The following is a 25,809-nucleotide window of genomic DNA, read 5'->3' as shown; positions in this document are numbered from 1 at the left end:
TCGTGGTGTTTTATGTGTTTTTTGGGAGGGGTGCTTAAAAAGTCCCTTTTATTAATGAAATGGGTTACATTCAGTCTTGTGATATTTTTGGTTTCCAATAAGTAGATTGTTAATTTTATGTAACCTCATTTTCTAATGCTCCATTCAAGAGATGTTTCCACTATGAAATGCAGAGCAAGGGGAAAGAGCACAAGTGATAGAGCGAGTGAGTGAGAAGGGGTGTTGAGGAAGGAGAGAATGAAACAAAGACAGAGTGAGTGAACGGCAGGTAGGCCTAGAAGAGGAGACTAGAAGTGAAGGCGACATACTTTTCCCTGCTTTTGACCTCCCACCCATCCCAAACCGACCACAAACGTACCATCTATGCAACGTTGGTATGCAGAAATTCACGCCTCAGCCAGTGAGGGTAAGTCCCAGGCCAGGGGCTAGAGAGCAAAAGACTGCATGTGCTCAGACGTTCCCTGCTAGGGACAGTTGATCTGAAACAAGGTCTGCTCTCTTGTATCCAGCAAGGATCTAGAAATCCTGCATGAATCTGCAAGGCACAATGACAGCATACATTTGCATAATATGCCCCACCTTCTGCCTTCCTACTTCCTGTGCAGTAGTTGTTTGTGTAGAGAGAGAGGTCGCAGGCAAGGTAATTTTGTGAGTAGGATACAGGACCCTAAATAGCTGGTGAGAGGTATGAGGTATTTTAAAAGCATAAAAATTGTACACCTGTGAAATGAAATGCTTTCACATGTGATCTTCTGTGTTTATTGTCCTGTGCATAAAGTTGCACCTTGTGTTTGAAGGTTTAAATTATTTCAGGCTTGCATGGAGGCAGAAATTTCTGAGTGACTTTTATACATTTCTTAAGACTCTGCACTGTCAGGATGGCCGAGTGGTCTAAGGTGCTGTGTTTAGGCCGCAGTCTCCTCTGGAGGCGTGGGTTCGAATCCCACTTCTGACATGACTTTTGGAGATGTAATCTCCTTTTTCAGGTTAACATCTGATGGAAGTTGCATCTGTTGGTCTTCACCTGGGATGTGATTCCGTCCTCATCTAGTCAAGAGTGCTGGGGTTTCTCATATATTTCGGTTGTATAAAGTCTTGCTGACAAACTGCAGTCCTTACTATATGAGCATAGGACCCATGTAAGAGCTCATCTGGAAGAGTCATGCTCTTGTATGCCCTGGCCAGACAGGCCATGCAAATATGGAAGAATGCCTAGCATCTGGTAGACAGTTGGACTCCAGCACACTTACGGCAATTTCCTCAGGGCTGTGATCAGGGGCTGCTTAGATTTGCGTATTTCACCTTATGTTGTGACATTGAAATTCCTTGTTGAATTTGCTTTAGCTAGCCAGCTAGCTGTTGACTCAATTTCAAAGCAGCTTTGTTCCGTTCAAGTGGCTGGTTAATAGCACTTTCTCTTTGTACACCTTAAAGGTCTAAAGAGTTCTTCATAGGTACTGCTCTCTATGGATTGTTCAAAGATCTGTTGGAAGTACTTATAATAGGATAAATAAATTGAGGGCATGCCTTTTCGGTACCCCACTTGCATGGCTGTCTGGCCTGTGGAAGCTTCCACAAATGCAAGTCAGGATGGCCGAGTGGTCTAAGGCGCTGCGTTCAGGTCGCAGTCTCTTCTGGAGGCGTGGGTTCAAATCCCTCTTCTGACAATTGTGTGTTTACTCTACTTTTTTCTTGAGAGAGAAAAAATCTGATCATTTCCCTCACATGGGCTTATATGGTTGTCTACTTGGAAAAGTGCAGTGAGTTTTTTTCTTGCTCTAGCCACTCATGACCTAAGATGTGTGCTTTTTTTGGTTCACAATATCTTTCCCTCTCTGTAGATGATCAAGCAAATGTGGTCAGGATGGCCGAGTGGTCTAAGGCGCTGCGTTAAGGCTGCAGTCTCTCCTGGAGGCGTGGGTTCGAATCCCACTTCTGACAAAACTTTAAGTCCATTTTGTCTCTGAGTTCTTTTAGAATCTCAGCTAAAAATTGGCAGTGCATATAATATCTGAATAAGTAACAAACTTCAGTTTCAACTGCAAATTAATTTGCCCAATTCTGTCTTCAAGCTCGTATAATATTCTTCTAGCACTCGTGGTATTTTATGTGTTTTTTGGGGGGTGCTTAAAAAGTCCCTTTTATTAATGAAATGGGTTACATTCAGTCTTGTGATATTTTTGGTTTCCAATAAGTAGATTGTTAATTTTATGTAACCTCATTTTCTAATGCTCCATTCAAGAGATGTTTCCACTATGAAATGCAGAGCAAGGGGAAAGAGCACAAGTGATAGAGCGAGTGAGTGAGAAGGGGTGTTGAGGAAGGAGAGAATGAAACAAAGACAGAGTGAGTGAACGGCAGGTAGGCCTAGAAGAGGAGACTAGAAGTGAAGGCGACATACTTTTCCATGCTTTTGACCTCCCACCCATCCCAAACCGACCACAAACGTACCATCTATGCAACGTTGGTATGCAGAAATTCACGCCTCAGCCAGTGAGGGTAAGTCCCAGGCCAGGGGCTAGAGAGCAAAAGACTGCATGTGCTCAGACGTTCCCTGCTAGGGACAGTTGATCTGAAACAAGGTCTGCTCTCTTGTATCCAGAAAGGATCTAGAAATCCTGCATGAATCTGCAAGGCACAATGACAGCATACATTTGCATAATATGCCCCACCTTCTGCCTTCCTACTTCCTGTGCAGTAGTTGTTTGTGTAGAGAGAGAGGTCGCAGGCAAGGTAATTTTGTGAGTAGGATACAGGACCCTAAATAGCTGGTGAGAGGTATGAGGTATTTTAAAAGCATAAAAATTGTACACCTGTGAAATGAAATGCTTTCACATGTGATCTGTGTTTATTGTCCTGTGCATAAAGTTGCACCTTGTGTTTGAAGGTTTAAATTATTTCAGGCTTGCATGGAGGCAGAAATTTCTGAGTGACTTTTATACATTTCTTAAGACTCTGCACTGTCAGGATGGCCGAGTTGTCTAAGGTGCTGTGTTTAGGCCGCAGTCTCCTCTGGAGGCGTGGGTTCGAATCCCACTTCTGACATGTCTTTTGGAGATGTAATCTCCTTTTTCAGGTTAACATCTGATGGAAGTTGCATCTGTTGGTCTTCACCTGGGATGTGATTCCGTCCTCATCTAGTCAAGAGAGCTGGGGTTTCTCATATATTTCGGTTGTATAAAGTCTTGCTGACAAAGTGCAGTCCTTACTATATGAGCATAGGACCCATGTAAGAGCTCATCTGGAAGAGTCATGCTCTTGTATGCCCTGGCCAGACAGGCCATGCAAATATGGAAGAATGCCTAGCATCTGGTAGACAGTTGGACTCCAGCACACTTACGGCAATTTCCTCAGGGCTGTGATCAGGGGCTGCTTAGATTTGCGTATTCCACCCTATGTTGTGACATTGAAATTCCTTGTTGAATTTGCTTTAGCTAGCCAAGAGGTGGCTGTTGACTCAATTTCAAAGCAGCTTTGGGCCTTTCAAGTGGCTGGTTAATAGCACTTTCTCTTTGTACGCCTTAAAGGTCTAAAGAGTTCTTCATAGGTACTGCTCTCTATGGATTGTTCAAAGATCTGTTGGAAGTACTTATAATAGGATAAATAAATTGAGGGCATGCCTTTTCGGTACCCCACTTGCATGGCTGTTTGGCCTGTGGAAGGTTCCACAAATGCAAGTCAGGATGGCCGAGTGGTCTAAGGCGCTGCGTTCAGGTCGCAGTCTCTTCTGGAGGCGTGGGTTCAAATCCCACTTCTGACAATTGTGTGTTTACTCTACCATTTTCTTGGGAGAGAAAAAGCAGATCATTTCCCTCACATGGGCTTATATGGTTGTCTACTTGGAAAAGTGCAGTGAGTTTTTTTCTTGCTCTAGCCACTCATGACCTAAGTTGTGTGCTTTTTTTGGTTCACAATATCTTTCCCTCTCTGTAGATGATCAAGCAAATGTGGTCAGGATGGCCGAGTGGTCTAAGGCGCTGCGTTAAGGCCGCAGTCTCTCCTGGAGGCGTGGGTTCGAATCCCACTTCTGACAAAACTTTAAGTCCATTTTGTCTCTGAGTTCTTTTAGAATCTCAGCTAAAAATTGGCAGTGCATATAATATCTGAATAAGTAACAAACTTCAGTTTCAACTGCAAATTAATTTGCCCAATTCTGTCTTCAAGCTCGTATAATATTCTTCTAGCACTCGTGGTGTTTTATGTGTTTTTTGGGGGGTGCTTAAAAAGTCCCTTTTATTAATGAAATGGGTTACATTCAGTCTTGTGATATTTTTGGTTTCCAATAAGTAGATTGTTAATTTTATGTAACCTCATTTTCTAATGCTCCATTCAAGAGATGTTTCCACTATGAAATGCAGAGCAAGGGGAAAGAGCACAAGTGATAGAGCGAGTGAGTGAGAAGGGGTGTTGAGGAAGGAGAGAATGAAACAAAGACAGAGTGAGTGAACGGCAGGTAGGCCTAGAAGAGGAGACTAGAAGTGAAGGCGACATACTTTTCCCTGCTTTTGACCTCCCACCCATCCCAAACCGACCACAAACGTACCATCTATGCAACGTTGGTATGCAGAAATTCACGCCTCAGCCAGTGAGGGTAAGTCCCAGGCCAGGGGCTAGAGAGCAAAAGACTGCATGTGCTCAGACGTTCCCTGCTAGGGACAGTTGATCTGAAACAAGGTCTGCTCTCTTGTATCCAGCAAGGATCTAGAAATCCTGCATGAATCTGTAAGGCACAATGACAGCATACATTTGCATAATATGCCCCACCTTCTGCCTTCCTACTTCCTGTGCAGTAGTTGTTTGTGTAGAGAGAGAGGTCGCAGGCAAGGTAATTTTGTGAGTAGGATACAGGACCCTAAATAGCTGGTGAAAGGTATGAGGTATTTTAAAAGCATAAAAATTGTACACCTGTGAAATGAAATGCTTTCACATGTGATCTTCTGTGTTTATTGTCCTGTGCATAAAGTTGCACCTTGTGTTTGAAGGTTTAAATTATTTCAGGCTTGCATGGAGGCAGAAATTTCTGAGTGACTTTTATACATTTCTTAAGACTCTGCACTGTCAGGATGGCCGAGTGGTCTAAGGCGCTGTGTTTAGGCCGCAGTCTCCTCTGGAGGCGTGGGTTCGAATCCCACTTCTGACATGACTTTTGGAGATGTAATCTCCTTTTTCAGGTTAACATCTGATGGAAGTTGCATCTGTTGGTCTTCACCTGGGATGTGATTCCGTCCTCATCTAGTCAAGAGAGCTGGGGTTTCTCATATATTTCGGTTGTATAAAGTCTTGCTGACAAATTGCAATCCTTACTATATGAGCATAGGACCCATGTAAGAGCTCATCTGGAAGAGTCATGCTCTTGTATGCCCTGGCCAGACAGGCCATGCAAATATGGAAGAATGCCTAGCATCTGGTAGACAGTTGGACTCCAGCACACTTACGGCAATTTCCTCAGGGCTGTGATCAGGGGCTGCTTAGATTTGCGTATCCCACCCTATGTTGTGACATTGAAATTCCTTGTTGAATTTGCTTTAGCTAGCCAAGAGGTGGCTGTTGACTCAATATCAAGGCAGCTTTGGGCCTTTCAAGTGGCTGGTTAATAGCACTTTCTCTTTGTACGCCTTAAAGGTCTAAAGAGTTCTTCATAGGTACTGCTCTCTATGGATTGTTCAAAGATCTGTTGGAAGTACTTATAATAGGATAAATAAATTGAGGGCATGCCTTTTCGGTACCCCACTTGCATGGCTGTCTGGCCTGTGGAAGGTTCCACAAATGCAAGTCAAGATGGCCGAGTGGTCTAAAGCGCTGCGTTCAGGTCGCAGTCTCTTCTGGAGGCGTGGGTTCAAATCCCACTTCTGACAATTGTGTGTTTACTCTACTTTTTTCTTGAGAGAGAAAAAATCTGATCATTTCCCTCACATGGGCTTATATGGTTGTCTACTTGGAAAAGTGCAGTGAGTTTTTTTCTTGCTCTAGCCACTCATGACCTAAGATGTGTGCTTTTTTTGGTTCTCAATATCTTTCCCTCTCTGTAGATGATCAAGCAAATGTGGTCAGGATGGCCGAGTGGTCTAAGGCGCTGCGTTAAGGCCGCAGTCTCTCCTGGAGGCGTGGGTTCAAATCCCACTTCTGACAAAACTTTAAGTCCATTTTGTCTCTGAGTTCTTTTAGAATCTCAGCTAAAAATTGGCAGTGCATATAATATCTGAATAAGTAACAAACTTCAGTTTCAACTGCAAATTAATTTGCCCAATTCTGTCTTCAAGCTCGTATAATATTCTTCTAGCACTCGTGGTGTTTTATGTGTTTTTTGGGGGGTGCTTAAAAAGTCCCTTTTATTAATGAAATGGGTTACATTCAGTCTTGTGATATTTTTGGTTTCCAATACGTAGATTGTTAATTTTATGTAACCTCATTTTCTAATGCTCCATTCAAGAGATGTTTCCACAATGAAATGCAGAGCAAGGGGAAAGAGCACAAGTGATAGAGCGAGTGAGTGAGAAGGGGTGTTGAGGAAGGAGAGAATGAAACAAAGACAGAGTGAGTGAACGGCAGGTAGGCCTAGAAGAGGAGCCTAGAAGTGAAGGCGACATACTTTTCCATGCTTTTGACCTCCCACCCATCCCAAACCAACCACAAACGTACCATCTATGCAACGTTGGTATGCAGAAATTCACGCCTCAGCCAGTGAGGGTAAGTCCCAGGCCAGGGGCTAGAGAGCAAAAGACTGCATGTGCTCAGACGTTCCCTGCTAGGGACAGTTGATCTGAAACAAGGTCTGCTCTCTTGTATCCAGCAAGGATCTAGAAATCCTGCATGAATCTGCAAGGCACAATGACAGCATACATTTGCATAATATGCCCCACATTCTGCCTTCCTACTTCCTGTGCAGTAGTTGTTTGTGTAGAGAGAGAGGTCGCAGGCAAGGTAATTTTGTGAGTAGGATACAGGACCCTAAATAGCTGGTGAGAGGTATGAGGTATTTTAAAAGCATAAAAATTGTACACCTGTGAAATGAAATGCTTTCACATGTGATCTTCTGTGTTTATTGTCCTGTGCATAAAGTTGCACCTTGTGTTTGAAGGTTTAAATTATTTCAGGCTTGCATGGAGGCAGAAATTTCTGAGTGACTTTTATACATTTCTTAAGACTCTGCACTGTCAGGATGGCCGAGTGGTCTAAGGCGCTGTGTTTAGGCTGCAGTCTCCTTTGGAGGCGTGGGTTCGAATCCCACTTCTGACATGACTTTTGGAGATGTAATCTCCTTTTTCAGGTTAACATCTGATGGAAGTTGCATCTGTTGGTCTTCACCTGGGATGTGATTCCGTCCTCATCTAGTCAAGAGAGCTGGGGTTTCTCATATATTTCGGTTGTATAAAGTCTTGCTGACAAAGTGCAGTCCTTACTATATGAGCATAGGACCCATGTAAGAGCTCATCTGGAAGAGTCATGCTCTTGTATGCCCTGGCCAGACAGGCCATGCAAATATGGAAGAATGCCTAGCATCTGGTAGACAGTTGGACTCCAGCACACTTACGGCAATTTCCTCAGGGCTGTGATCAGGGGCTGCTTAGATTTGCGTATTCCACCCTATGTTTTGACATTGAAATTCCTTGTTGAATTTGCTTTAGCTAGCCAAGAGGTGGCTGTTGACTCAATTTCAAAGCAGCTTTGGGCCTTTCAAGTGGCTGGTTAATAGCACTTTCTCTTTGTACGCCTTAAAGGTCTAAAGAGTTCTTCATAGGTACTGCTCTCTATGGATTGTTCAAAGATCTGTTGGAAGTACTTATAATAGGATAAATATATTGAGGGCATGCCTTTTCGGTACCCCACTTGCATGGCTGTCTGGCCTGTGGAAGGTTCCACAAATGCAAGTCAGGATGGCCGAGTGGTCTAAGGCGCTGCGTTCAGGTCGCAGTCTCTTCTGGAGGCGTGGGTTCAAATCCCACTTCTGACAATTGTGTGTTTACTCTACTTTTTTCTTGGGAGAGAAAAAATCAGATCATTTTCCTCACATGGGCTTATATGGTTGTCTACTTGGAAAAGTGCAGTGAGTTTTTTTCTTGCTCTAGCCACTCATGACCTAAGTTGTGTGCTTTTTTTGGTTCACAATATCTTTCCCTCTCTGTAGATGATCAAGCAAATGTGGTCAGGATGGCCGAGTGGTCTAAGGCGCTGCGTTAAGGCCGCAGTCTCTCCTGGAGGCGTGGGTTCGAATCCCACTTCTGACAAAACTTTAAGTCCATTTTGTCTCTGAGTTCTTTTAGAATCTCAGCTAAAAATTGGCAGTGCATATAATATCTGAATAAATAACAAACTTCAGTTTCAACTGCAAATTAATTTGCCCAATTCTGTCTTCAAGCTCGTATAATATTCTTCTAGCACTCGTGGTGTTTTATGTGTTTTTTGGGGGGTGCTTAAAAAGTCCCTTTTATTAATGAAATGGGTTACATTCAGTCTTGTGATATTTTTGGTTTCCAATAAGTAGATTGTTAATTTTATGTAACCTCATTTTCTAATGCTCCATTCAAGAGATGTTTCCACTATGAAATGCAGAGCAAGGGGAAAGAGCACAAGTGATAGAGCGAGTGAGTGAGAAGGGGTGTTGAGGAAGGAGAGAATGAAACAAAGACAGAGTGAGTGAACGGCAGGTAGGCCTAGAAGAGGAGACTAGAAGTGAAGGCGACATACTTTTCCATGATTTTGACCTCCCACCCATCCCAAACCGACCACAAACGTACCATCTATGCAACGTTGGTATGCAGAAATTCACGCCTCAGCCAGTGAGGGTAAGTCCCAGGCCAGGGGCTAGAGAGCAAAAGACTGCATGTGCTCAGACGTTCCCTGCTAGGGACAGTTGATCTGAAACAAGGTCTGCTCTCTTGTATCCAGCAAGGATCTAGAAATCCTGCATGAATCTGCAAGGCACAATGACAGCATACATTTGCATAATATGCCCCACCTTCTGCCTTCCTACTTCCTGTGCAGTAGTTGTTTGTGTAGAGAGAGAGGTCGCAGGCAAGGTAATTTTGTGAGTAGGATACAGGACCCTAAATAGCTGGTGAGAGGTATGAGGTATTCTAAAAGCATAAAAATTGTACACCTGTGAAATGAAATGCTTTCACATGTGATCTTCTGTGTTTATTGTCCTGTGCATAAAGTTGCACCTTGTGTTTGAAGGTTTAAATTATTTCAGGCTTGCATGGAGGCAGAAATTTCTGAGTGACTTTTATACATTTCTTAAGACTCTGCACTGTCAGGATGGCCGAGTGGTCTAAGGCGCTGTGTTTAGGCCGCAGTCTCCTCTGGAGGCGTGGGTTCGAATCCCACTTCTGACATGACTTTTGGAGATGTAATCTCCTTTTTCAGGTTAACATCTGATGGAAGTTGCATCTGTTGGTCTTCACCTGGGATGTGATTCCGTCCTCATCTAGTCAAGAGAGCTGGGGTTTCTCATATATTTCGGTTGTATAAAGTCTTGCTGACAAAGTGCAGACCTTACTATATGAGCATAGGACCCATGTAAGAGCTCATCTGGAAGAGTCATGCTCTTGTATGCCCTGGCCAGACAGGCCATGCAAATATGGAAGAATGCCTAGCATCTGGTAGACAGTTGGACTCCAGCACACTTACGGCAATTTCCTCAGGGCTGTGATCAGGGGCTGCTTAGATTTGCGTATCCCACCCTATGTTGTGACATTGAAATTCCTTGTTGAATTTGCTTTAGCTAGCCAAGAGGTGGCTGTTGACTCAATTTCAAAGCAGCTTTGGGCCTTTCAAGTGGCTGGTTAATAGCACTTTCTCTTTGTACGCCTTAAAGGTCTAAAGAGTTCTTCATAGGTACTGCTCTCTATGGATTGTTCAAAGATCTGTTGGAAGTACTTATAATAGGATAAATAAATTGAGGGCATGCCTTTTCGGTACCCCACTTGCATGGCTGTCTGGCCTGTGGAAGGTTCCACAAATGCAAGTCAAGATGGCCGAGTGGTCTAAAGCGCTGCGTTCAGGTCGCAGTCTCTTCTGGAGGCGTGGGTTCAAATCCCACTTCTGACAATTGTGTGTTTACTCTACTTTTTTCTTGAGAGAGAAAAAATCTGATCATTTCCCTCACATGGGCTTATATGGTTGTCTACTTGGAAAAGTGCAGTGAGTTTTTTTCTTGCTCTCGCCACTCATGACCTAAGATGTGTGCTTTTTTTGGTTCACAATATCTTTTCCTCTCTGTAGATGATCAAGCAAATGTGGTCAGGATGGCCGAGTGGTCTAAGGCGCTGCGTTAAGGCCGCAGTCTCTCCTGGAGGTGTGGGTTCGAATCCCACTTCTGACAAAACTTTAAGTCCATTTTGTCTCTGAGTTCTTTTAGAATCTCAGCTAAAAATTGGCAGTGCATATAATATCTGAATAAGTAACAAACTTCAGTTTCAACTGCAAATTAATTTGCCCAATTCTGTCTTCAAGCTCGTATAATATTCTTCTAGCACTCGTGGTGTTTTATGTGTTTTTTGGGGGGTGCTTAAAAAGTCCCTTTTATTAATGAAATGGGTTACATTCAGTCTTGGGATATTTTTCGTTTCCAATAAGTAGATTGTTAATTTTATGTAACCTCATTTTCTAATGCTCCATTCAAGAGATGTTTCCACTATGAAATGCAGAGCAAGGGGAAAGAGCACAAGTGATAGAGCGAGTGAGTGAGAAGGGGTGTTGAGGAAGGAGAGAATGAAACAAAGACAGAGTGAGTGAACGGCAGGTAGGCCTAGAAGAGGAGACTAGAAGTGAAGGTGACATACTTTTCCCTGCTTTTGACCTCCCACCCATCCCAAACCGACCACAAACGTACCATCTATGCAACGTTGGTATGCAGAAATTCACGCCTCAGCCAGTGAGGGTAAGTCCCAGGCCAGGGGCTAGAGAGCAAAAGACTGCATGTGCTCAGACGTTCCCTGCTAGGGACAGTTGATCTGAAACAAGGTCTGCTCTCTTGTATCCAGCAAGGATCTAGAAATCCTGCATGAATCTGCAAGGCACAATGACAGCATACATTTGCATAATATGCCCCACCTTCTGCCTTCCTACTTCCTGTGCAGTAGTTGTTTGTGTAGAGAGAGAGGTCGCAGGCAAGGTAATTTTGTGAGTAGGATACAGGACCCTAAATAGCTGGTGAGAGGTATGAGGTATTCTAAAAGCATAAAAATTGTACACCTGTGAAATGAAATTCTTTCACATGTGATCTTCTGTGTTTATTGTCCTGTGCATAAAGTTGCACCTTGTGTTTGAAGGTTTAAATTATTTCAGGCTTGCATGGAGGCAGAAATTTCTGAGTGACTTTTATACATTTCTTAAGACTCTGCACTGTCAGGATGGCCGAGTGGTCTAAGGCGCTGTGTTTAGGCCGCAGTCTCCTCTGGAGGCGTGGGTTCGAATCCCACTTCTGACATGACTTTTGGAGATGTAATCTCCTTTTTCAGGTTAACATCTGATGGAAGTTGCATCTGTTGGTCTTCACCTGGGATGTGATTCCGTCCTCATCTAGTCAAGAGAGCTGGGGTTTCTCATATATTTCGGTTGTATAAAGTCTTGCTGACAAAGTGCAGTCCTTACTATATGAGCATAAGACCCATGTAAGAGCTCATCTGGAAGAGTCATGCTCTTGTATGCCCTGGCCAGACAGGCCATGCATATATGGAAGAATGCCCAGCATCTGGTAGACAGTTGGACTCCAGCACACTTACGGCAATTTCCTCAGGGCTGTGATCAGGGGCTGCTTAGATTTGCGTATTCCACCCTATGTTGTGACATTGAAATTCCTTGTTGAATTTGCTTTAGCTAGCCAAGAGGTGGCTGTTGACTCAATTTCAAAGCAGCTTTGGGCCTTTCAAGTGGCTGGTTAATAGCACTTTCTCTTTGTACGCCTTAAAGGTCTAAAGAGTTCTTCATAGGTACTGCTCTCTATGGATTGTTCAAAGATCTGTTGGAAGTACTTATAATAGGATAAATAAATTGAGGGCATGCCTTTTCGGTACCCCACTTGCATGGCTGTCTGGCCTGTGGAAGGTTCCACAAATGCAAGTCAGGATGGCCGAGTGGTCTAAGGCGCTGCGTTCAGGTCGCAGTCTCTTCTGGAGGTGTGGGTTCAAATCCCACTTCTGACAATTGTGTGTTTACTCTACTTTTTTCTTGGGAGAGAAAAAATCAGATCATTTCCCTCACATGGGCTTATATGGTTGTCTACTTGGAAAAGTGCAGTGATTTTTTTTCTTGCTCTAGCCACTCATGACCTAAGTTGTGTGCTTTTTTTGGTTCACAATATCTTTCCCTCTCTGTAGATGATCAAGCAAATGTGGTCAGGATGGCCGAGTGGTCTAAGGCGCTGCGTTAAGGCCGCAGTCTCTCCTGGAGGCGTGGGTTCGAATCCCACTTCTGACAAAACTTTAAGTCCATTTTGTCTCTGAGTTCTTTTAGAATCTCAGCTAAAAATTGGCAGTGCATATAATATCTGAATAAGTAACAAACTTCAGTTTCGACTGCAAATTAATTTGCCCAATTCTGTCTTCAAGCTCGTATAATATTCTTCTAGCACTCGTGGTGTTTTATGTGTTTTTTGGGGGGTGCTTAAAAAGTCCCTTTTAAATAATGAAATGGGTTACATTCAGTCTTGTGATATTTTTGGTTTCCAATAAGTAGATTGTTAATTTTATGTAACCTCATTTTCTAATGCTCCATTCAAGAGATGTTTCCACTATGAAATGCAGAGCAAGGGGAAAGAGCACAAGTGATAGAGCGAGTGAGTGAGAAGGGGTGCTGAGGAAGGAGAGAATGAAACAAAGACAGAGTGAGTGAACGGCAGGTAGGCCTAGAAGAGGAGACTAGAAGTGAAGGCGACATACTTTTCCCTGCTTTTGACCTCCCACCCATCCCAAACCGACCACAAACGTACCATCTATGCAACGTTGGTATGCAGAAATTCACGCCTCAGCCAGTGAGGGTAAGTCCCAGGCCAGGGGCTAGAGAGCAAAAGACTGCATGTGCTCAGACGTTCCCTGCTTTTGACAGTTGATCTGAAACAAGGTCTGCTCTCTTGTATCCAGCAAGGATCTAGAAATCCTGCATGAATCTGCAAGGCACAATGACAGCATACATTTGCATAATATGCCCCACCTTCTGCCTTCCTACTTCCTGTGCAGTAGTTGTTTGTGTAGAGAGAGAGGTCGCAGGCAAGGTAATTTTGTGAGTAGGATACAGGACCCTAAATAGCTGGTGAGAGGTATGAGGTATTTTAAAAGCATAAAAATTGTACACCTGTGAAATGAAATGCTTTCACATGTGATCTTCTGTGTTTATTGTTCTGTGCATAAAGTTGCACCTTGTGTTTGAAGGTTTAAATTATTTCAGGCTTGTATGGAGGCAGAAATTTCTGAGTGACTTTTATACATTTCTTAAGACTCTGCACTGTCAGGATGGCCGAGTGGTCTAAGGCGCTGTGTTTAGGCCGCAGTCTTCTCTGGAGGCGTGGGTTCGAATCCCACTTCTGACATGACTTTTGGAGATGTAATCTCCTTTTTCAGGTTAACATCTGATGGAAGTTGCATCTGTTGGTCTTCACCTGGGATGTGATTGCCGTCCTCATCTAGTCAAGAGAGCTGGGGTTTCTCATATATTTCGGTTGTATAAAGTCTTGCTGACAAAGTGCAGTCCTTACTATATGAGCATAGGACCCATGTAAGAGCTCATCTGGAAGAGTCATGCTCTTGTATGCCCTGGCCAGACAGGCCATGCAAATATGGAAGAATGCCTAGCATCTGGTAGACAGTTGGACTCCAGCACACTTACGGCAATTTCCTCAGGGCTGTGATCAGGGGCTGCTTAGATTTGCGTATTTCACCTTATGTTGTGACATTGAAATTCCTTGTTGAATTTGCTTTAGCTAGCCAAGAGGTGGCTGTTGACTCAATTTCAAAGCAGCTTTGTTCCGTTCAAGTGGCTGGTTAATAGCACTTTCTCTTTGTACGCCTTAAAGGTCTAAAGAGTTCTTCATAGGTACTGCTCTCTATGGATTGTTCAAAGATCTGTTGGAAGTACTTATAATAGGATAAATAAATTGAGGGCATGCCTTTTCGGTACCCCACTTGCATGGCTGTCTGGCCTGTGGAAGATTCCACAAATGCAAGTCAGGATGGCCGAGTGGTCTAAGGCGCTGCGTTCAGGTCGCAGTCTCTTCTGGAGGCGTGGGTTCAAATCCCACTTCTGACAATTGTGTGTTTACTCTACTTTTTTCTTGAGAGAGAAAAAATCTGATCATTTCCCTCACATGGGCTTATATGGTTGTCTACTTGGAAAAGTGCAGTGAGTTTTTTTCTTGCTCTAGCCACTCATGACCTAAGATGTGTGCTTTTTTTGGTTCACAATATCTTTCCCTCTCTGTAGATGATCAAGCAAATGTGGTCAGGATGGCCGAGTGGTCTAAGGCGCTGCGTTAAGGCCGCAGTCTCTCCTGGAGGCGTGGGTTCGAATCCCACTTCTGACAAAACTTTAAGTCCATTTTGTCTCTGAGTTCTTTTAGAATCTCAGCTAAAAATTGGCAGTGCATATAATATCTGAATAAGTAACAAACTTCAGTTTCAACTGCAAATTAATTTGCCCAATTCTGTCTTCAAGCTCGTATAATATTCTTCTAGCACTCGTGGTGTTTTATGTGTTTTTTGGGAGGGGTGCTTAAAAAGTCCCTTTTATTAATGAAATGGGTTACATTCAGTCTTGTGATATTTTTGGTTTCCAATAAGTAGATTGTTAATTTTATGTAACCTCATTTTCTAATGCTCCATTCAAGAGATGTTTCCACTATGAAATGCAGAGCAAGGGGAAAGAGCACAAGTGATAGAGCGAGTGAGTGAGAAGGGGTGTTGAGGAAGGAGAGAATGAAACAAAGACAGAGTGAGTGAACGGCAGGTAGGCCTAGAAGAGGAGCCTAGAAGTGAAGGCGACATACTTTTCCCTGCTTTTGACCTCCCACCCATCCCAAACCGACCACAAACGTACCATCTATGCAACGTTGGTATGCAGAAATTCACGCCTCAGCCAGTGAGGGTAAGTCCCAGGCCAGGGGCTAGAGAGCAAAAGACTGCATGTGCTCAGACGTTCCCTGCTAGGGACAGTTGATCTGAAACAAGGTCTGCTCTCTTGTATCCAGCAAGGATCTAGAAATCCTGCATGAATCTGCAAGGCACAATGACAGCATACATTTGCATAATATGCCCCACCTTCTGCCTTCCTACTTCCTGTGCAGTAGTTGTTTGTGTAGAGAGAGAGGTCGCAGGCAAGGTAATTTTGTGAGTAGGATACAGGACCCTAAATAGCTGGTGAGAGGTATGAGGTATTTTAAAAGCATAAAAATTGTACACCTGTGAAATGAAATGCTTTCACATGTGATCTTCTGTGTTTATTGTCCTGTGCATAAAGTTGCACCTTGTGTTTGAAGGTTTAAATTATTTCAGGCTTGCATGGAGGCAGAAATTTCTGAGTGACTTTTATACATTTCTTAAGACTCTGCACTGTCAGGATGGCCGAGTGGTCTAAGGTGCTGTGTTTAGGCCGCAGTCTCCTCTGGAGGCGTGGGTTCGAATCCCACTTCTGACATGACTTTTGGAGATGTAATCTCCTTTTTCAGGTTAACATCTGATGGAAGTTGCATCTGTTGGTCTTCACCTGGGATGTGATTCCGTCCTCATCTAGTCAAGAGAGCTGGGGTTTCTCATATATTTCGGTTGTATAAAGTCTTGCTGACAAACTGCAGTCCTTACTATATGAGCATAGGACCCATGTAAGAGCTCATCTGGAAGAGTCATGCTCTTGTATGCCCTGGCCAGACAGGCCATGCAAATATGGAAGAATGCCTAGCATCTGGTAGACAGTTGGACTCCAGCACACTTACGGCAATTTCCTCAGGGCTGTGATCAGGGGCTGCTTAGATTTGCGTATTTCACCTTATGTTGTGACATTGAAATTCCTTGTTGAATTTGCTTTAGCTAGCCAGCTAGCTGTTGACTCAATTTCAAAGCAGCTTTGTTCCGTTCAAGTGGCTGGTTAATAGCACTTTCTCTTTGTACACCTTAAAGGTCTAAAGAGTTCTTCATAGGTACTGCTCTCTATGGATTGTTCAAAGATCTGTTGGAAGTACTTATAATAGGATAAATAAATTGAGGGCATGCCTTTTCGGTACCCCACTTGCATGGCTGTCTGGCCTGTGGAAGGTTCCACAAATGCAAGTCAGGATGGCCGAGTGGTCTAAGGCGCTGCGTTCAGGTCGCAGTCTCTTCTGGAGGCGTGGGTTCAAATCCCTCTTCTGACAATTGTGTGTTTACTCTACTTTTTTCTTGAGAGAGAGAAAATCTGATCATTTCCCTCACATGGGCTTATATGGTTGTCTACTTGGAAAAGTGCAGTGAGTTTTTTTCTTGCTCTAGCCACTCATGACCTAAGATGTGTGCTTTTTTTGGTTCACAATATCTTTCCCTCTCTGTAGATGATCAAGCAAATGTGGTCAGGATGGCCGAGTGGTCTAAGGCGCTGCGTTAAGGCTGCAGTCTCTCCTGGAGGCGTGGGTTCGAATCCCACTTCTGACAAAACTTTAAGTCCATTTTGTCTCTGAGTTCTTTTAGAATCTCAGCTAAAAATTGGCAGTGCATATAATATCTGAATAAGTAACAAACTTCAGTTTCAACTGCAAATTAATTTGCCCAATTCTGTCTTCAAGCTCGTATAATATTCTTCTAGCACTCGTGGTATTTTATGTGTTTTTTGGGGGGTGCTTAAAAAGTCCCTTTTATTAATGAAATGGGTTACATTCAGTCTTGTGATATTTTTGGTTTCCAATAAGTAGATTGTTAATTTTATGTAACCTCATTTTCTAATGCTCCATTCAAGAGATGTTTCCACTATGAAATGCAGAGCAAGGGGAAAGAGCACAAGTGATAGAGCGAGTGAGTGAGAAGGGGTGTTGAGGAAGGAGAGAATGAAACAAAGACAGAGTGAGTGAACGGCAGGTAGGCCTAGAAGAGGAGACTAGAAGTGAAGGCGACATACTTTTCCATGCTTTTGACCTCCCACCCATCCCAAACCGACCACAAACGTACCATCTATGCAACGTTGGTATGCAGAAATTCACGCCTCAGCCAGTGAGGGTAAGTCCCAGGCCAGGGGCTAGAGAGCAAAAGACTGCATGTGCTGAGACGTTCCCTGCTAGGGACAGTTGATCTGAAACAAGGTCTGCTCTCTTGTATCCAGAAAGGATCTAGAAATCCTGCATGAATCTGCAAGGCACAATGACAGCATACATTTGCATAATATGCCCCACCTTCTGCCTTCCTACTTCCTGTGCAGTAGTTGTTTGTGTAGAGAGAGAGGTCGCAGGCAAGGTAATTTTGTGAGTAGGATACAGGACCCTAAATAGCTGGTGAGAGGTATGAGGTATTTTAAAAGCATAAAAATTGTACACCTGTGAAATGAAATGCTTTCACATGTGATCTGTGTTTATTGTCCTGTGCATAAAGTTGCACCTTGTGTTTGAAGGTTTAAATTATTTCAGGCTTGCATGGAGGCAGAAATTTCTGAGTGACTTTTATACATTTCTTAAGACTCTGCACTGTCAGGATGGCCGAGTTGTCTAAGGCGCTGTGTTTAGGCCGCAGTCTCCTCTGGAGGCGTGGGTTCGAATCCCACTTCTGACATGTCTTTTGGAGATGTAATCTCCTTTTTCAGGTTAACATCTGATGGAAGTTGCATCTGTTGGTCTTCACCTGGGATGTGATTCCGTCCTCATCTAGTCAAGAGAGCTGGGGTTTCTCATATATTTCGGTTGTATAAAGTCTTGCTGACAAAGTGCAGTCCTTACTATATGAGCATAGGACCCATGTAAGAGCTCATCTGGAAGAGTCATGCTCTTGTATGCCCTGGCCAGACAGGCCATGCAAATATGGAAGAATGCCTAGCATCTGGTAGACAGTTGGACTCCAGCACACTTACGGCAATTTCCTCAGGGCTGTGATCAGGGGCTGCTTAGATTTGCGTATTCCACCCTATGTTGTGACATTGAAATTCCTTGTTGAATTTGCTTTAGCTAGCCAAGAGGTGGCTGTTGACTCAATTTCAAAGCAGCTTTGGGCCTTTCAAGTGGCTGGTTAATAGCACTTTCTCTTTGTACGCCTTAAAGGTCTAAAGAGTTCTTCATAGGTACTGCTCTCTATGGATTGTTCAAAGATCTGTTGGAAGTACTTATAATAGGATAAATAAATTGAGGGCATGCCTTTTCGGTACCCCACTTGCATGGCTGTCTGGCCTGTGGAAGGTTCCACAAATGCAAGTCAGGATGGCCGAGTGGTCTAAGGCGCTGCGTTCAGGTCGCAGTCTCTTCTGGAGGCGTGGGTTCAAATCCCACTTCTGACAATTGTGTGTTTACTCTACTTTTTTCTTGGAAGAGAAAAAATCAGATAATTTCCCTCACATTGGCTTATATGGTTGTGTACTTGGAAAAGTGCAGTGATTTTTTTTCTTGCTCTAGCCACTCATGACCTAAGTTGTGTGCTTTTTTTGGTTCACAATATCTTTTCCTCTCTGTAGATGATCAAGCAAATGTGGTCAGGATGGCCGAGTGGTCTAAGGCGCTGCGTTAAGGCCGCAGTCTCTCCTGGAGGCGTGGGTTCGAATCCCACTTCTGACAAAACTTTAAGTCCATTTTGTCTCTGAGTTCTTTTAGAATCTCAGCTAAAAATTGGCAGTGCATATAATATCTGAATAAGTAACAAACTTCAGTTTCAACTGCAAATTAATTTGCCCAATTCTGTCTTCAAGCTCGTATAATATTCTTCTAGCACTCGTGGTGTTTTATGTGTGTTTTTGGGGGGTGCTTAAAAAGTCCCTTTTATTAATGAAATGGGTTACATTCAGTCTTGTGATATTTTTGGTTTCCAATAAGTAGATTGTTAATTTTATGTAACCTCATTTTCTAATGCTCCATTCAAGAGATGTTTCCACTATGAAATGCAGAGCAAGGGGAAAGAGCACAAGTGATAGAGCGAGTGAGTGAGAAGGGGTGTTGAGGAAGGAGAGAATGAAACAAAGACAGAGTGAGTGAACGGCAGGTAGGCCTAGAAGAGGAGACTAGAAGAGAAGGCGACATACTTTTCCCTGCTTTTGACCTCCCACCCATCCCAAACCGACCACAAACGTACCATCTATGCAACGTTGGTATGCAGAAATTCACGCCTCAGCCAGTGAGGGTAAGTCCCAGGCCAGGGGCTAGAGAGCAAAAGACTGCATGTGCTCAGACGTTCCCTGCTAGGGACAGTTGATCTGAAACAAGGTCTGCTCTCTTGTATCCAGCAAGGATCTAGAAATCCTGCATGAATCTGCAAGGCACAATGACAGCATACATTTGCATAATATGCCCCACCTTCTGCCTTCCTACTTCCTGTGCAGTAGTTGTTTGTGTAGAGAGAGAGGTCGCAGGCAAGGTAATTTTGTGAGTAGGATACAGGACCCTAAATAGCTGGTGAGAGGTATGAGGTATTTTAAAAGCATAAAAATTGTACACCTGTGAAATGAAATGCTTTCACATGTGATCTTCTGTGTTTATTGTCCTGTGCATAAAGTTGCACCTTGTGTTTGAAGGTTTAAATTATTTCAGGCTTGCATGGAGGCAGAAATTTCTGAGTGACTTTTATACATTTCTTAAGACTCTGCACTGTCAGGATGGCCGAGTGGTCTAAGGCGCTGTGTTTAGGCCGCAGTCTCCTCTGGAGGCGTGGGTTCGAATCCCACTTCTGACATGACTTTTGGAGATGTAATCTCCTTTTTCAGGTTAACATCTGATGGAAGTTGCATCTGTTGGTCTTCACCTGGGATGTGATTCCGTCCTCATCTAGTCAAGAGAGCTGGGGTTTCTCATATATTTCGGTTGTATAAAGTCTTGCTGACAAAGTGCAGTCCTTACTATATGAGCATAGGACCCATGTAAGAGCTCATCTGGAAGAGTCATGCTCTTGTATGCCCTGGCCAGACAGGCCATGCAAATATGGAAGAATGCCTAGCATCTGGTAGACAGTTGGACTCCAGCACACTTACGGCAATTTCCTCAGGGCTGTGATCAGGGGCTGCTTAGATTTGCGTATTCCACCCTATGTTGTGACATTGAAATTCCTTGTTGAATTTGCTTTAGCTAGCCAAGAGGTGGCTGTTGACTCAATTTCAAAGCAGCTTTGGGCCTTTCAAGTGGCTGGTTAATAGCACTTTCTCTTTGTACGCCTTAAAGGTCTAAAGAGTTCTTCATAGGTACTGCTCTCTATGGATTGTTCAAAGATCTGTTGGAAGTACTTATAATAGGATAAATAAATTGAGGGCATGCCTTTTCGGTACCCCACTTGCATGGCTGTTTGGCCTGTGGAAGGTTCCACAAATGCAAGTCAGGATGGCCGAGTGGTCTAAGGCGCTGCGTTCAGGTCGCAGTCTCTTCTGGAGGCGTGGGTTCAAATCCCACTTCTGACAATTGTGTGTTTACTCTACCATTTTCTTGGGAGAGAAAAAGCAGATCATTTCCCTCACATGGGCTTATATGGTTGTCTACTTGGAAAAGTGCAGTGAGTTTTTTTCTTGCTCTAGCCACTCATGACCTAAGTTGTGTGCTTTTTTTGGTTCACAATATCTTTCCCTCTCTGTAGATGATCAAGCAAATGTGGTCAGGATGGCCGAGTGGTCTAAGGCGCTGCGTTAAGGCCGCAGTCTCTCCTGGAGGCGTGGGTTCGAATCCCACTTCTGACAAAACTTTAAGTCCATTTTGTCTCTGAGTTCTTTTAGAATCTCAGCTAAAAATTGGCAGTGCATATAATATCTGAATAAGTAACAAACTTCAGTTTCAACTGCAAATTAATTTGCCCAATTCTGTCTTCAAGCTCGTATAATATTCTTCTAGCACTCGTGGTGTTTTATGTGTTTTTTGGGGGGTGCTTAAAAAGTCCCTTTTATTAATGAAATGGGTTACATTCAGTCTTGTGATATTTTTGGTTTCCAATAAGTAGATTGTTAATTTTATGTAACCTCATTTTCTAATGCTCCATTCAAGAGATGTTTCCACTATGAAATGCAGAGCAAGGGGAAAGAGCACAAGTGATAGAGCGAGTGAGTGAGAAGGGGTGTTGAGGAAGGAGAGAATGAAACAAAGACAGAGTGAGTGAACGGCAGGTAGGCCTAGAAGAGGAGACTAGAAGTGAAGGCGACATACTTTTCCCTGCTTTTGACCTCCCACCCATCCCAAACCGACCACAAACGTACCATCTATGCAACGTTGGTATGCAGAAATTCACGCCTCAGCCAGTGAGGGTAAGTCCCAGGCCAGGGGCTAGAGAGCAAAAGACTGCATGTGCTCAGACGTTCCCTGCTAGGGACAGTTGATCTGAAACAAGGTCTGCTCTCTTGTATCCAGCAAGGATCTAGAAATCCTGCATGAATCTGTAAGGCACAATGACAGCATACATTTGCATAATATGCCCCACCTTCTGCCTTCCTACTTCCTGTGCAGTAGTTGTTTGTGTAGAGAGAGAGGTCGCAGGCAAGGTAATTTTGTGAGTAGGATACAGGACCCTAAATAGCTGGTGAAAGGTATGAGGTATTTTAAAAGCATAAAAATTGTACACCTGTGAAATGAAATGCTTTCACATGTGATCTTCTGTGTTTATTGTCCTGTGCATAAAGTTGCACCTTGTGTTTGAAGGTTTAAATTATTTCAGGCTTGCATGGAGGCAGAAATTTCTGAGTGACTTTTATACATTTCTTAAGACTCTGCACTGTCAGGATGGCCGAGTGGTCTAAGGCGCTGTGTTTAGGCCGCAGTCTCCTCTGGAGGCGTGGGTTCGAATCCCACTTCTGACATGACTTTTGGAGATGTAATCTCCTTTTTCAGGTTAACATCTGATGGAAGTTGCATCTGTTGGTCTTCACCTGGGATGTGATTCCGTCCTCATCTAGTCAAGAGAGCTGGGGTTTCTCATATATTTCGGTTGTATAAAGTCTTGCTGACAAAGTGCAGTCCTTACTATATGAGCATAGGACCCATGTAAGAGCTCATCTGGAAGAGTCATGCTCTTGTATGCCCTGGCCAGACAGGCCATGCAAATATGGAAGAATGCCTAGCATCTGGTAGACAGTTGGACTCCAGCACACTTACGGCAATTTCCTCAGGGCTGTGATCAGGGGCTGCTTAGATTTGCGTATTCCACCCTATGTTGTGACATTGAAATTCCTTGTTGAATTTGCTTTAGCTAGCCAAGAGGTGGCTGTTGACTCAATTTCAAAGCAGCTTTGGGCCTTTCAAGTGGCTGGTTAATAGCACTTTATCTTTGTACGCCTTAAAGGTCTAAAGAGTTCTTCATAGGTACTGCTCTCTATGGATTGTTCAAAGATCTGTTGGAAGTACTTATAATAGGATAAATAAATTGAGGGCATGCCTTTTCGGTACCCCACTTGCATGGCTGTCTGGCCTGTGGAAGGTTCCACAAATGCAAGTCAGGATGGCCGAGTGGTCTAATGCGCTGCGTTCAGGTCGCAGTCTCTTCTGGAGGCGTGGGTTCAAATCCCACTTCTGACAATTGTGTGTTTACTCTACTTTTTTTTTGGGAGAGAAAAAATCAGATCATTTCCCTCACATGGGCTTATATGGATGTCTACTTGGAAAAGTGCAGTGAGTTTTTTTCTTGCTCTAGCCACTCATGACCTAAGTTGTGTGCTTTTTTTGGTTCACAATATCTTTCCCTCTCTGTAGATGATCAAGCAAATGTGGTCAGGATGGCCGAGTGGTCTAAGGTGCTGCGTTAAGGCCGCAGTCTCTCCTGGAGGCGTGTGTTCGAATCCCACTTCTGACAAAACTTTAAGTCCATTTTGTCTCTGAGTTCTTTTAGAATCTCAGCTAAAAATTGGCAGTGCATATAATATCTGAATAAGTAACAAACTTCAGTTTCAACTGCAAATTAATTTGCCCAATTCTGTCTTCAAGCTCGTATAATATTCTTCTAGCACTCGTGGTGTTTTATGTGTTTTTTGGGGGGTGCTTAAAAAGTCCCTTTTATTAATGAAATGGGTTACATTCAGTCTTGTGATATTTTTGGTTTCCAATAAGTAGATTGTTAATTTTATGTAACCTCATTTTCTAATGCTCCATTCAAGAGATGTTTCCACTATGAAATGCAGAGCAAGGGGAAAGAGCACAAGTGATAGAGCGAGTGAGTGAGAAGGGGTGTTGAGGAAGGAGAGAATGAAACAAAGACAGAGTGAGTGAACGGCAGGTAGGCCTAGAAGAGGAGACTAGAAGTGAAGGCGACATACTTTTCCCTGCTTTTGACCTCCCACCCATCCCAAACCGACCACAAACGTACCATCTATGCAACGTTGGTATGCAGAAATTCACGCCTCAGCCAGTGAGGGTAAGTCCCAGGCCAGGGGCTAGAGAGCAAAAGACTGCATGTGCTCAGACGTTCCCTGCTAGGGACAGTTGATCTGAAACAAGGTCTGCTCTCTTGTATCCAGCAAGGATCTAGAAATCCTGCATGAATCTGTAAGGCACAATGACAGCATACATTTGCATAATATGCCCCACCTTCTGCCTTCCTACTTCCTGTGCAGTAGTTGTTTGTGTAGAGAGAGAGGTCGCAGGCAAGGTAATTTTGTGAGTAGGATACAGGACCCTAAATAGCTGGTGAAAGGTATGAGGTATTTTAAAAGCATAAAAATTGTACACCTGTGAAATGAAATGCTTTCACATGTGATCTTCTGTGTTTATTGTCCTGTGCATAAAGTTGCACCTTGTGTTTGAAGGTTTAAATTATTTCAGGCTTGCATGGAGGCAGAAATTTCTGAGTGACTTTTATACATTTCTTAAGACTCTGCACTGTCAGGATGGCCGAGTGGTCTAAGGCGCTGTGTTTAGGCCGCAGTCTCCTCTGGAGGCGTGGGTTCGAATCCCACTTCTGACATGACTTTTGGAGATGTAATCTCCTTTTTCAGGTTAACATCTGATGGAAGTTGCATCTGTTGGTCTTCACCTGGGATGTGATTCCGTCCTCATCTAGTCAAGAGAGCTGGGGTTTCTCATATATTTCGGTTGTATAAAGTCTTGCTGACAAAGTGCAGTCCTTACTATATGAGCATAGGACCCATGTAAGAGCTCATCTGGAAGAGTCATGCTCTTGTATGCCCTGGCCAGACAGGCCATGCAAATATGGAAGAATGCCTAGCATCTGGTAGACAGTTGGACTCCAGCACACTTACGGCAATTTCCTCAGGGCTGTGATCAGGGGCTGCTTAGATTTGCGTATTCCACCCTATGTTGTGACATTGAAATTCCTTGTTGAATTTGCTTTAGCTAGCCAAGAGGTGGCTGTTGACTCAATTTCAAAGCAGCTTTGGGCCTTTCAAGTGGCTGGTTAATAGCACTTTATCTTTGTACGCCTTAAAGGTCTAAAGAGTTCTTCATAGGTACTGCTCTCTATGGATTGTTCAAAGATCTGTTGGAAGTACTTATAATAGGATAAATAAATTGAGGGCATGCCTTTTCGGTACCCCACTTGCATGGCTGTCTGGCCTGTGGAAGGTTCCACAAATGCAAGTCAGGATGGCCGAGTGGTCTAATGCGCTGCGTTCAGGTCGCAGTCTCTTCTGGAGGCGTGGGTTCAAATCCCACTTCTGACAATTGTGTGTTTACTCTACTTTTTTCTTGGGAGAGAAAAAATCAGATCATTTCCCTCACATGGGCTTATATGGATGTCTACTTGGAAAAGTGCAGTGAGTTTTTTTCTTGCTCTAGCCACTCATGACCTAAGTTGTGTGCTTTTTTTGGTTCACAATATCTTTCCCTCTCTGTAGATGATCAAGCAAATGTGGTCAGGATGGCCGAGTGGTCTAAGGTGCTGCGTTAAGGCCGCAGTCTCTCCTGGAGGCGTGTGTTCGAATCCCACTTCTGACAAAACTTTAAGTCCATTTTGTCTCTGAGTTCTTTTAGAATCTCAGCTAAAAATTGGCAGTGCATATAATATCTGAATAAGTAACAAACTTCAGTTTCAACTGCAAATTAATTTGCCCAATTCTGTCTTCAAGCTCGTATAATATTCTTCTAGCACTCGTCGTGTTTTATGTGTTTTTTGGGGGGTGCTTAAAAAGTCCCTTTTATTAATGAAATGGGTTACATTCAGTCTTGTGATATTTTTGGTTTCCAATAAGTAGATTGTTAATTTTATGTAACCTCATTTTCTAATGCTCCATTCAAGAGATGTTTCCACTATGAAATGCAGAGCAAGGGGAAAGAGCACAAGTGATAGAGCGAGTGAGTGAGAAGGGGTGTTGAGGAAGGAGAGAATGAAACAAAGACAGAGTGAGTGAACGGCAGGTTGGCCTAGAAGAGGAGACTAGAAGTGAAGGCGACATACTTTTCCCTGCTTTTGACCTCCCACCCATCCCAAACCGACCACAAACGTACCATCTATGCAACGTTGGTATGCAGAAATTCACGCCTCAGCCAGTGAGGGTAAGTCCCAGGCCAGGGGCTAGAGAGCAAAAGACTGCATGTGCTCAGACGTTCCCTGCTAGGGACAGTTGATCTGAAACAAGGTCTGCTCTCTTGTATCCAGCAAGGATCTAGAAATCCTGCATGAATCTGCAAGGCACAATGACAGCATACATTTGCATAATATGCCCCACCTTCTGCCTTCCTACTTCCTGTGCAGTAGTTGTTTGTGTAGAGAGAGAGGTCGCAGGCAAGGTAATTTTGTGAGTAGGATACAGGAC

The 25,809-nt window shown here is 43.5% G+C and overlaps 26 non-coding genes across 26 annotated transcripts; all 26 read left to right on the top strand.

The window, feature by feature from the left end:
• Nucleotides 1-872: 872 nt before the first annotated feature.
• Nucleotides 873-955, top strand: TRNAL-UAG (transfer RNA leucine (anticodon UAG)). Its single transcript has one exon. It is a non-coding gene; the product is annotated as a tRNA-Leu (tRNA).
• Nucleotides 956-1,858: 903 nt separating this feature from the next.
• On the top strand, nt 1,859-1,941 carry TRNAL-AAG (transfer RNA leucine (anticodon AAG)). The gene has a single exon. It is a non-coding gene; the product is annotated as a tRNA-Leu (tRNA).
• Nucleotides 1,942-3,677: 1,736 nt separating this feature from the next.
• On the top strand, nt 3,678-3,760 carry TRNAL-CAG (transfer RNA leucine (anticodon CAG)). Its single transcript has one exon. It is a non-coding gene; the product is annotated as a tRNA-Leu (tRNA).
• Nucleotides 3,761-3,950: 190 nt separating this feature from the next.
• TRNAL-AAG (transfer RNA leucine (anticodon AAG)) lies at nt 3,951-4,033 on the top strand. Its single transcript has one exon. It is a non-coding gene; the product is annotated as a tRNA-Leu (tRNA).
• A 1,024-nt stretch (nt 4,034-5,057) lies between these two features.
• TRNAL-UAG (transfer RNA leucine (anticodon UAG)) lies at nt 5,058-5,140 on the top strand. Its single transcript has one exon. It is a non-coding gene; the product is annotated as a tRNA-Leu (tRNA).
• A 906-nt stretch (nt 5,141-6,046) lies between these two features.
• Nucleotides 6,047-6,129, top strand: TRNAL-AAG (transfer RNA leucine (anticodon AAG)). The gene has a single exon. It is a non-coding gene; the product is annotated as a tRNA-Leu (tRNA).
• Nucleotides 6,130-7,153: 1,024 nt separating this feature from the next.
• Nucleotides 7,154-7,236, top strand: TRNAL-UAG (transfer RNA leucine (anticodon UAG)). Its single transcript has one exon. It is a non-coding gene; the product is annotated as a tRNA-Leu (tRNA).
• Nucleotides 7,237-7,868: 632 nt separating this feature from the next.
• On the top strand, nt 7,869-7,951 carry TRNAL-CAG (transfer RNA leucine (anticodon CAG)). The gene has a single exon. It is a non-coding gene; the product is annotated as a tRNA-Leu (tRNA).
• Nucleotides 7,952-8,142: 191 nt separating this feature from the next.
• TRNAL-AAG (transfer RNA leucine (anticodon AAG)) lies at nt 8,143-8,225 on the top strand. The gene has a single exon. It is a non-coding gene; the product is annotated as a tRNA-Leu (tRNA).
• Nucleotides 8,226-9,249: 1,024 nt separating this feature from the next.
• On the top strand, nt 9,250-9,332 carry TRNAL-UAG (transfer RNA leucine (anticodon UAG)). The gene has a single exon. It is a non-coding gene; the product is annotated as a tRNA-Leu (tRNA).
• A 906-nt stretch (nt 9,333-10,238) lies between these two features.
• Nucleotides 10,239-10,321, top strand: TRNAL-AAG (transfer RNA leucine (anticodon AAG)). The gene has a single exon. It is a non-coding gene; the product is annotated as a tRNA-Leu (tRNA).
• A 1,024-nt stretch (nt 10,322-11,345) lies between these two features.
• Nucleotides 11,346-11,428, top strand: TRNAL-UAG (transfer RNA leucine (anticodon UAG)). The gene has a single exon. It is a non-coding gene; the product is annotated as a tRNA-Leu (tRNA).
• A 632-nt stretch (nt 11,429-12,060) lies between these two features.
• TRNAL-CAG (transfer RNA leucine (anticodon CAG)) lies at nt 12,061-12,143 on the top strand. Its single transcript has one exon. It is a non-coding gene; the product is annotated as a tRNA-Leu (tRNA).
• Nucleotides 12,144-12,334: 191 nt separating this feature from the next.
• TRNAL-AAG (transfer RNA leucine (anticodon AAG)) lies at nt 12,335-12,417 on the top strand. The gene has a single exon. It is a non-coding gene; the product is annotated as a tRNA-Leu (tRNA).
• Nucleotides 12,418-13,442: 1,025 nt separating this feature from the next.
• On the top strand, nt 13,443-13,525 carry TRNAL-UAG (transfer RNA leucine (anticodon UAG)). The gene has a single exon. It is a non-coding gene; the product is annotated as a tRNA-Leu (tRNA).
• A 633-nt stretch (nt 13,526-14,158) lies between these two features.
• On the top strand, nt 14,159-14,241 carry TRNAL-CAG (transfer RNA leucine (anticodon CAG)). The gene has a single exon. It is a non-coding gene; the product is annotated as a tRNA-Leu (tRNA).
• Nucleotides 14,242-14,432: 191 nt separating this feature from the next.
• On the top strand, nt 14,433-14,515 carry TRNAL-AAG (transfer RNA leucine (anticodon AAG)). Its single transcript has one exon. It is a non-coding gene; the product is annotated as a tRNA-Leu (tRNA).
• A 1,026-nt stretch (nt 14,516-15,541) lies between these two features.
• On the top strand, nt 15,542-15,624 carry TRNAL-UAG (transfer RNA leucine (anticodon UAG)). The gene has a single exon. It is a non-coding gene; the product is annotated as a tRNA-Leu (tRNA).
• A 903-nt stretch (nt 15,625-16,527) lies between these two features.
• Nucleotides 16,528-16,610, top strand: TRNAL-AAG (transfer RNA leucine (anticodon AAG)). The gene has a single exon. It is a non-coding gene; the product is annotated as a tRNA-Leu (tRNA).
• A 1,736-nt stretch (nt 16,611-18,346) lies between these two features.
• On the top strand, nt 18,347-18,429 carry TRNAL-CAG (transfer RNA leucine (anticodon CAG)). The gene has a single exon. It is a non-coding gene; the product is annotated as a tRNA-Leu (tRNA).
• Nucleotides 18,430-18,620: 191 nt separating this feature from the next.
• On the top strand, nt 18,621-18,703 carry TRNAL-AAG (transfer RNA leucine (anticodon AAG)). Its single transcript has one exon. It is a non-coding gene; the product is annotated as a tRNA-Leu (tRNA).
• A 1,025-nt stretch (nt 18,704-19,728) lies between these two features.
• Nucleotides 19,729-19,811, top strand: TRNAL-UAG (transfer RNA leucine (anticodon UAG)). The gene has a single exon. It is a non-coding gene; the product is annotated as a tRNA-Leu (tRNA).
• A 632-nt stretch (nt 19,812-20,443) lies between these two features.
• On the top strand, nt 20,444-20,526 carry TRNAL-CAG (transfer RNA leucine (anticodon CAG)). The gene has a single exon. It is a non-coding gene; the product is annotated as a tRNA-Leu (tRNA).
• A 190-nt stretch (nt 20,527-20,716) lies between these two features.
• TRNAL-AAG (transfer RNA leucine (anticodon AAG)) lies at nt 20,717-20,799 on the top strand. The gene has a single exon. It is a non-coding gene; the product is annotated as a tRNA-Leu (tRNA).
• A 1,024-nt stretch (nt 20,800-21,823) lies between these two features.
• On the top strand, nt 21,824-21,906 carry TRNAL-UAG (transfer RNA leucine (anticodon UAG)). Its single transcript has one exon. It is a non-coding gene; the product is annotated as a tRNA-Leu (tRNA).
• A 2,013-nt stretch (nt 21,907-23,919) lies between these two features.
• On the top strand, nt 23,920-24,002 carry TRNAL-UAG (transfer RNA leucine (anticodon UAG)). The gene has a single exon. It is a non-coding gene; the product is annotated as a tRNA-Leu (tRNA).
• The last annotated feature ends 1,807 nt before the right edge of the window (nt 24,003-25,809 follow it).

Source organism: Lissotriton vulgaris, chromosome 8 (genome assembly GCF_964263255.1).
Source record: "Lissotriton vulgaris chromosome 8, aLisVul1.2, whole genome shotgun sequence".
In the NCBI taxonomy this organism is placed as follows: domain Eukaryota; kingdom Metazoa; phylum Chordata; class Amphibia; order Caudata; family Salamandridae; genus Lissotriton; species Lissotriton vulgaris.
The sequence above is the reverse complement of the archived record's forward strand: the minus strand, read 5'-3'. Positions and strand labels throughout refer to the sequence as shown.